Source organism: Parasteatoda tepidariorum, chromosome 9 (assembly GCF_982258835.1).
Source record: "Parasteatoda tepidariorum strain Cologne lab strain chromosome 9, Ptep-v5.0, whole genome shotgun sequence".
Lineage (NCBI taxonomy): Eukaryota > Metazoa > Arthropoda > Arachnida > Araneae > Theridiidae > Parasteatoda > Parasteatoda tepidariorum.
The window spans coordinates 67,677,658-67,687,927 of NC_141763.1; the positions used below are offsets into that span (position 1 = coordinate 67,677,658).

Genomic DNA, 10,270 nt, shown 5'->3' on the forward strand with positions numbered 1-10,270 from the left:
AGTTTATATTTTAAATTAGAATTAATAAATATCCATTTTATACTTTTTGTTGATTTAAGAATCTCTTGATGAATATCATACCATTTTTAACCCTAGCATTTAAAATAAAGAATTATGCTTATTCAAGACTTGTTCATAGCTTAATTTCTTATAATAAGTGTTATTCATAGCTTAATTTCCATTTGGAAAATATTGTAAGATTTAAAACCATACAATTATTTCTAAGGAAAGATATGTATTGTATTTCTTTTGAAAAAATTTAAATCATATACACCTTCTGGTGCTTCAACGAGCATTACCAATAAATTTATTTCTTACCTACTTTTCTCCGAAGTAAAATTCCTATTTCATTGAAAGTAATGAGTAAATTTGAATTTCCTATCGATTGCAAAATAACATTTTTACATAATATGCGCATTATGCTGAATAGTTAGAATTTATTCATAACTTAATTCCTATTTTTAATCAATATTTTAAATTAGGGTTAATAAATATGCATTTTAAACTTTTATTGATTTAATAATCACTTGATGAATATCATATCACTAACAATTATAGCATTTAAATAAATAATTATGCTTATTATGTAAGAGTTATTCATAGATTAATTTCTAACCAACTATTTGTCCTTTAAACTATGATTTGTCCATTTAACTATTTGTCCTTTACATAAGGGTTAATAAATATGTAATTTAGATTTGTATTGATTTAAAAATATTATCTGAATTACAACTATAAAATTATTTTTAAACATGATATGCATTCTGCATTATCTTAATGTAAAACGTTATTAATGTAAAACGCTTATTAATGTAAATATTAAACGCTTAATGTAAAAATTAAAACGCTTATTAATGTAAACGTAACTTATTAATGTAAAACGTTATTCATAAATTCATTTCTAATTGTAATTAATCTTTTACATTGTGATTAATAAACACGCAATTCCAATTTAACACTAACATAATGAATAGCGTATGAATTAAAACCATAACATTTTTAATTGCATGTTGTGATATCTGATTGCAATTACATTTTTAATTATGATTAGTAAAAATGCAATTTCAAATTTTTATTAATATCACGAAAACTTGGTGAATATTGCATGAATTACAACCATTATGCAAAAACTAAGCTTTATTTTCTAATTAAAATTGGTTTCTTAAGCTATAATTAATAAAGGTCTCTTTCGATAAATAAAATTTTTCACTTCTACGTTTCGTTGATTTAGTAAGAATTTTATTAAAGGATTAATAACTATCAAGAGCATATTTTCATTCCAATTAATCATTAGTTTATCATTCCTGCTTTTTTTAAAGAAAAAATAATTTTTGATTTTAATTTTTTATTCATCTAATAACGGGTTTATTAAATTTTTAAATGTTAATAAATATGTGTAGCTTTTTCATTTCCTATTATAATTTTGATTTAGTAAACATCCACTTTTAGCAAATTTTAGACAGCATCAACTTTTGTTAATTATAATAGGGTTGTCAACCATCTTTCCTGTTAAGAAAAAGCATGGAAGAGCCATGCCGGATAATTTATTATTTTCCTTGTGTAAGAATTGCAAACAGTAACTTTAATTAAAAAGCGAATTAACATTTTCAACTATTCTAAATAAAAAAATGTTCATGCAAATACAGTAGTAGTGCTTAACCGAAATCAAAAGATGTTTGTTTTTTCAGTAAAAACTAACTTATTAAATTGATTTTAGAAAAGAAAAAGTGAAGAATTTAGAAATATGTATTAATATCAATCATAATAAATCTTGTTATTTTACTAAGACGCTGACTAAATCTCATTTAAATAAGCTCAAATATAGTTCGAAAATATTGAATAAATTTATGATTAATAAACTTTAATACATTAATTACATTAAACATTAATTTTTTAATTAAATTTGTGCATATTAGATGTTGTATTTCATATTAACAATTAAAAGTAGTCACACGTTTGCACTTACCAACTTAAATATATAACGCAAGAAATATTGTCAACACAATGAGGAAAAAAAAAGTATGGTAAAAACTACCAGAATAATATCAAATTTACCGTGTTTCTAACCTATGTGAGCACCAAACTCTTAGTAATTTTTACCGAAGTGTTGTGGAAGGGACTTTGGTAAAACTAACAATGAAATATGGTTTTATAATGCATAATAAATTTTGGTCAATTTGGTATAATTGGGGAATTTTTTCATGATACCTTAGAGTATGGCGTAAAATCCTTTATTCAGTTAAATTAACTTTTCTGTTAAGCATTTTCAGTTCTACTAAATATGTGGCTATAAGAGCTGTTGAAAATAGTTAATAACTACATAATAGTTAATAACTAAATAATAGTTAATATCTAAATAATAGTTAATATCTGAATAATAGTTAATAATATAATAATAAACTAAAGAAATTTTGAAAACCAGAATGTCCGGTAAAAAGTTACCATATGAACGTTAAAATTACCAAATGAATGGTTTAAAAACCGTATACTTCGGTTTTATTAACCAATCATGAATTCCTTATAACCTTGTTCAACTCCTCTTTTTATTCCTTGTTTTACAGTCGTGGTCTATTGTTTATTTTAAAGCAATATTAGCCAGAATTATGGCTTTTTTCCAACCGAAAATGTCATTACGTCATTACCATACAGTAGTAAGGTAATTTTAATTCTTTTCTCCGTGCACTATTCCTACAATCAACTAAACCATGCAATAACACTTCAAAATTGCAAACTATTTTGAAGCAAAAATTTTTAAATTGCCTGAAATTTAAAACATAATTTTATTATTTTTCTTCTGGAAAATGCAAGATCTATATTTCCCAACATTTTTCAATATACAAAAAAAAGCAATTAGCTGAAGGTTTATAATGATTATTTTTAACTTCTGCTCAAACATAATTTTTGTAGTCTTTAAGAACTAAACAAAGAGGAGGAAGCGAAGGAAACACAAGTATCTACTCGAGTAGATTCTTATTACCTCCCCACCCTCGAAAACAAATTACCTTTTCAAAATTTACCACACTGCAATCACTTACTCGCTAAATAATCGAGTTTTTAAGAAATGTTCTTTAAAATGCATGATTAAATTGCTTGCGCTTTTAGTTCCTCTAATTTATTTTGAAACAAAAATATGACAGAGCAATTTGTTTTGAAACACCATTATTTTTAGAATATAATAACTTTTTTCCCTAAGAATTTCTAGTCATTAGGATATGACATAAAAATACATACTGGGTTTACGTTTATTTTTACTCCCTTCTTATATCTTGAAAATTCGATTTAATTTACTTTCTTTTACAGGAAGACATTTTCCGAACCTAAAATGTAAAATTCAAACACTAGGAATAGCCAATTAAATAATCTAATATAATAGCCAAAATAAATAGCCAATTAAATAAACTAAATAAACTAAACCAATTAAATGATCTAAATGAATTAAATAAACTAATAAACCAGTTTGATTTATGCAACACTATTTTAATTCATATCAACTTATTAAATTTAATCATAGATGACCAAAAGCAACAGAGCAAAATAACAGTTATTTTCTTTTATGAACTATTTATCTGTATAATGCTTTACGGATAACACGGAGAAATACATTCTGGTAAAATGACCGTACTGTATGCAATGGCATTTATGGTAAAAAAACGCATACTTCTAGTTTTTTTATAGTAAAATATACAGTAATTAAACCATGCGGGAAAAAATATTAGATAAAAACCCACAGTTCCAGTTAATGAAACCGAAATATACTGTAATTAAACCTCTCATATGTACCATGGTTTACGAAACCATAATAAAATGATCAAATTTTACCTAATTTTACAACATTTACCAAATTTTATCACATATTTTTCCAAAATCATCACCAATGAGCTTAAACAAAAATTACCGAGCTTTTTATTCTTCCCATAGAGCCAAGCAAACGGTAAATTTTACCACGTTGACCATTCTTTTTTTCTCAGTGTAGTACCAATCTCGAAAATAGCAATTCCTATATTCGTCTCAACAGTTCCTTTAATCTGTTTAGTTTTGTGTTACGCATATTTATTAAACCAACAAATTAGTGGAAATTTAGTAAGAGATAGTGATTTTAATAGATGAAATTAATTTAATTCTTTAGACCAAAATGTACGGTATTTAAAAAATTGATTCGGTAATTTTTCTCTCATAACGATCCCGGATAATTCCGGTTTTTAAAATTATACTTTTATTACCTCACATTTATAAAGAAATACAAAACTGAAACTCAACTTTAATCAAATAGGGGATTTTTAAGCCACACTCTAAGGTATCATGATAAAATTATCTTATTTTATTACTTATTATAAAACCATATTTTATTGTTAGTTTTACTAAAACCATTGCCAAAGCGCTTCGTCAAAAATTACCGAGTTTTTTGGTGCTCAAATAGAACCAAACAAACGGTACATTTTACCATGTTTCAAAAACTTTGACCATTCTTTTTTTCTCATTGTGGTACCAATCTTTTAATAGCAATAATAGTCTCAATAGTTCCTTTAATTTATGTAGCTTTGTGTTATGCAGATTTATTAAGCCAACAAATTAATGCAAACATAGTAAGAGATAGTGATTTTAATAAACGAAATTAATTTAATTCTTTAAACTAAAATAAACAAAACGCAGCTTAAAACATTCATTCAGTAATCTTTCACTCATATGGTAAACGTTTACTGATAATTTCGATATTCAAAATTATACTCCTTATTACCACGCATTTATTAATAATATGATCATAGATTTATAATAATATGATCATAGATTTTACGATATTCTGGTAGTTTTGACCATAATTTTTTTTTCTGTGTAGTATTTTGAGCCCTTTAGAAAATTGTATAATTCTTTAAATGTTTGCAATATTGCTAAAGCTCTAATTAAAGTTCCTTTCAGTTAAGAAAGTTGTTAATAAACTACTAAATTGTAATAATTATTTGAATGGAAGCACTATTGTGAATATTATTTATCCCTGATTTTTAAAAATAAAAATATTCAATGAATTACGAAAAAACTTATTAAGGATAATTTCAGCATGTTAATAATATTCAATATTTATTAATCACTAAATAAGAAATATGTTAAAAATTATTAATACCAATATTTATAATCACATGCACTATCTTTAACTTCTACACTTCTAGGAAAATTATTAACCATTAAGTTATTAAAAGCAGTAATAATCACTGTAATGAATCATTCTATTTTTAAGGATATTTTAAAACTTGAGTAAAAAAAATATTGTTAATCGCTGCCAAATTATTATTACTAGTACTACTCATTTCATTTTAACATATTTAAAAAAATGTAGGGTTAAAATTTTAATACAATGGATTAAGTTAATACTAAATCAATTATTACTTTCAGTTAATATTTATCATGAATTAAACATGTGCACAAAAGTGTATATAACTTAGCAGCTTTTTAGAACTAATATTACACATTTTATTTTAACATTTTTCAAAAATGCAGGAATAAAATTTTAAAACAATAGATACTTAAGATTAATAGAGAACTTAAGATTTTCTTAAATTAATAAAAATGCCTTTAACTTCAAAATGTTACCACTTTCGAGATTAAATCTCTGATACTCATCGCGCACCCTGAAAAAAATTCGGCTCAAAGTTGATCCATAATATCAGTATCTTGAACTGTAATACCGGAAAATTTACTGCAAGGGTGTTAAATGAAGTAATATTTAGGTTGAATTTTAATCATAATATCGTGCAGTTAAGTTTACGAAATGAGATAATAAGCTTTGATTTAATATTATATCAAGGTTGCAGTGAATTTAAACCTATTATACTATTTAAAATTATACAAAAATTTCAACTGTGCAGGGCATTTATGCGAAATAATATTATTAGCTAAAAATGGTATTTTTTCTGAACATAATTATGAGCTGTGAAAGACGCATTATAAACATACAATGAGTAAAAAATTTATGTATACCTTAAAACCTGGCATAAAAATCACTTATTCGGTTAAGTTTTCTTTTCAGTTTTTATTCTTACTAAATATGTGGTAATTAGAACTATAATTTTTAAAACCAGAATTTCCGTTGAATCATAACCAAAAGAATGGTTTAAATTCCGTATATTTTGATTTTATTAACCAGAATTACAGTTTTTTTTAATCAGAAATATCACTACCATACAGTGCATACAGTCCAATTTTACCCAAGTTGTTATCAGAGATGTTTTTCTCAAAGTAAGCCTTCAATTCTTTTTTATTTCAATTTTCTTTATTTTCGATTTTTGATTTAAAAAAATTAAAAAACCTTTAGTAAATACGTTTTAAGTTAATTCCAGTTATAGATTATACAGTTTAGAAAACTATCCTCAGACCCTTTGTAGAAACCTTTTCTAAAACCTAATAAATTAATATAATTACTTATCTAATAACTATAACAACCTGCTAAACTAATCATCTAATATTTGATTATTTGTAGTCTCTTATTATTAGAGTGTTAAAATAATATTTTTGAAGCGCAAATATAGTTTATTTTATGAAAATAGAATTTTCTTAATTTATTTTCATTTAAAAAAAAATAATTTAGATCCAATTAAACTTTGCAGTATAATAAATCTCCATTATTAGTTTAGGTAAATAATAATAAAATTTTATAAAAACTAATAATAAACTTTTATAAAAACTTATGATAAAATTTTGAAAAAAAATGTTCAAATTATTCTAAATTACTTTTAATGCAAACTTCAATTATTTCTTAATATAACTTTATTAAGAGGTTGTTTGAACATTACGAAAGCACCTAATGAAGCACCTGATTTGCTTAATTTAGCAAACAGGAGAGGAAAATAAGCAAAGTTTAAGAGAGACATTAAATTGCTTTGCAAATTTCTAAGATAATTATTTAGAAAAATATTATATTAAAAAACTCTTAGATAACAATAAGGAGTTGCGATTTGCTTTTTCAGCGGGAAAGTAATAATTTCCTTTATCGGAGAAAAGGGCAAGTACTTTGCCAAAATTAATCAATTTTGAAAAAAAAAAAAAGGAATTAAATTCAAAAAGGATTTTACTCAATCATAAGGCAGTGTTAATTTGCCACCAATGTAGGAAAGAAATGACTTAATGACTTCCAAAAAGATTAAATATATGTATATTTAATATTTAAATTAATTATTAGAACTATAAGAAATTAATGTGAGATTCATGTCCTTTTAGGACTTTAGGATAGCTTTGGAAATCGATATTAGTTTTTGTTCCCAGATGTGTATTATTTAACACATGGCTGTTAAGTCTGAGAAAAAACATTCTAAAAATGTGTGTAAAACGAAATACACAAAGTATAAACATTGACGTACAATCATAATTGTAATGCACATCAACTTGAATTATACTTATAGGGAATTGAGAATAATTTGAAAATAATTCAGTGATAAGTAGCGTCAGAAAGATTCTGGATTTTAAAAGTATTGAATCATTCTGACTCAAATTATCATCAAAATTTTTGATTGTCAAAATATTTTGAAGTATTACTCTTTAGGGCATTACAAATTTTTCCCTATTCAAAATGTGTTTTTTCCTGTTTAACTAACCCCAACCTATGTGTTATTCGGAAGAAAATTGTGCTGTAAATAGAAACTTTAAGACAAACACATTAAAAGAAAAATCTGTGGAAAAATAAGAAGAAAAATTAGCAATTCAAAATTTTCTAATAATTTCAATTTGAAACACTAATTTTATACAATTTATCACTTAATGTTGTAAATCTCATTGAAAAGAAGTTACAATTATAGATATTTCTTTTATGTTTATTAAAAGAAATAAAAAAAATAGTCTTAAAAAATAGTCTCGGAGACATATTTCCATTATATTACCATTTCTATAATTATCATCAGTGTTAATCAGATGCTTCCTTGAGAAAATGCTAAATTAAAACGAATTCTTTGGTTACAAGTTAGTCTACGAATGCTTTTAACATTACGGTATTATTTTTAATTATTTCCTCCACAGATATATTCTTGATAACGATGTAGTTTATAAAGATATATTAGATTACATATTACTCCTGCTCTTGATGTACTTATAACATCAATATTATGAAAATAGTTTTATTTAGATGCAATGTTAAAAAATATACTACTTTTTTTTTAGAGTAGAACTAATATTCTTCTTTGGCTAATATCAATGCTGCAATTATTCAAATATAAATTTAACTTCTTGAATTTGACTCTCTTGGCTCCAAATCAACTTCTGTATTATACTCCGATAGGTGTTACAATTACATAAGAACAAACTCTTAAAAATGTGCACCTATTAGTTTTACTAAAACTAGTAGTAGTTTCACTAAAACTAGTAATTTACATGAAAACTAGTACGTAGTAGCTTCACTAAAACTAGTAGTTTACATGAAAACTAATAGTTTTTATGTGAATAAGCCGCTGATGCAGCTAAAACCATATTTATAGATCGAAATTTATTTTTAAATCCATTTTAGATGTGAATTTTATTTTAAAATCTTTATGCAGTAATTTATTTTATATTAAATAGTATAAAGAATAAATCTGTATTTCTCTTCAGTAAAAGTAAATAAAAAGAAAGAAGGAAAGAAAAAGGAAGAAGAAAAAAAAGAAAGAAAAGGAAAAGAATGATTAAGGCTGCTCTCTAAATCTGTTCAAATTGAAATGTTTGGGGGGGCGAACAAAACGCGAAAAACCAATGATGAAAAGAAAATTATAATAAGATTTTTAAACGTATTAGGTAAAAAAAGGTAATTTAGGTAAAAAAGTTGATTTCATAATTGGGGAAATTTTAATTAATGCAATTGTTTTATTGTTGATTTAATCAAATTTATACATTCATATGATTTAATCATGCATTGCCGTATACTGTCTTTAAGAATCTCTTAAATGTTAAAATTGACATTTTTAAACACGCATTAAAGAGACATAAAATAATGGCATGTAATTCACATGTGCCTTGACAAATTGACAAATATGACCTGGAGGTAGAAATCGATAAAGTCGCAATGATTGGTGGAACGTGAAGTAACGAGAAAAAAATATTTTCTTAGAGCATCACCAAAATAATAATAAAAATTTAAAAAAAAATATGTTTCTCATTATTATGGAGCCAAGCCTCGTTAAGCGAAAGCCGAGTGTCTCTCTTTTTCTCTCCTACGTCAGCCCAATTACTTCACTTCTTTTCTGCTACGTCACAAGATCTGCGTAGAATGCAATTTTTTAAGCCTCATTCGACAGAATCGCTTAGCATGTGATGCCATCATTAGGCATCTAATCAACTCCTGAAAGCTTCCTTTTTTTCATCCCCCCTCTTTCACTTCCCTCCAAAGTCTTACCTAAGCGAGTGTAAAATTATTTCCTACAAAAGAAAAATTATACTACACTAAAATCTTCGAAATTCCAGCGAATCGCATAAATTTGCCTCTCAGCGTCAATTAATTCTAAAACGAAATCGTTTGCTTGCGCAGACGAGAATCTCAAGATAATGAAGACTTACCGCTCATGATGAGTAGAAGTTTAAGTCGTTTTTGAAACAATAACAGCTTGTAGGCATACAGAAAGCTTATTTGATACTTGAAGGCGTTTATAAACAATGTAAGCATTTTGTCATTGGAATGCGACAATATTTTTTTACTAGGCCTATTCTTCAAAATTTACATTCTGCGCATAAAAACGGAGGAGGCAAAAAAAAATCAATACAAATCAATATGACGAAAAAATGGCATATTATTTTTAAAAATATTTTAAAACCGCTTGTTTTTACTTCTAAAAATTTATTATTTAATAATTTATTTTATGATTATACATTCGATGTCAAAAATTAAAAACATCAAAATTCATTTGTTTTATCTAATTATTTTAATTTACTAACTTTTAAAAGTATACTTCAAAATCGAAAAAATAAAAAAAAAGGAGACTGCAACTTAAAAATACACTAAAATAGGCTAACGCTTGTGAAAATCTTACGAAAAGTTCGATTATGATTTTTGTCATATTAAGAAAAACAATTATATTACTTAACTTTTACTTTGAAAGTTTCTAAAAATGGCAAGAGATGGCGCTTCTTTCACGAATGCATGGTATTAAAATATACCTTTCCTTCTCGCCTACCACCTGCGTCTCGTTAAATTTGCTAGGGTGAATAATTTATTGAAGCAATTGGTGTGCATGTTTTTCTTTGAAAATAGAAAATTTTTTATACCTCTTCAATAACACTTCCTAGTTTTATTTTTTAATAAATGAAATTAAAGCGTCCAATAAAA

At 25.3% G+C, this 10,270-nt stretch overlaps 1 long non-coding RNA gene across 1 annotated transcript in view; it reads right to left on the bottom strand.

The window, feature by feature from the left end:
* LOC107437847 (uncharacterized) overlaps positions 1-9,630 on the bottom strand; it is a 339,730-nt gene extending 330,100 nt beyond the window's left edge. Inside the window, exon 1 of the long non-coding RNA XR_015429297.1 lies at positions 9,505-9,630. This is a non-coding gene — a long non-coding RNA (uncharacterized LOC107437847). The remainder of the gene's footprint in view (positions 1-9,504) is intronic.
* Between the last annotated feature and the right edge of the window lie 640 nt (positions 9,631-10,270).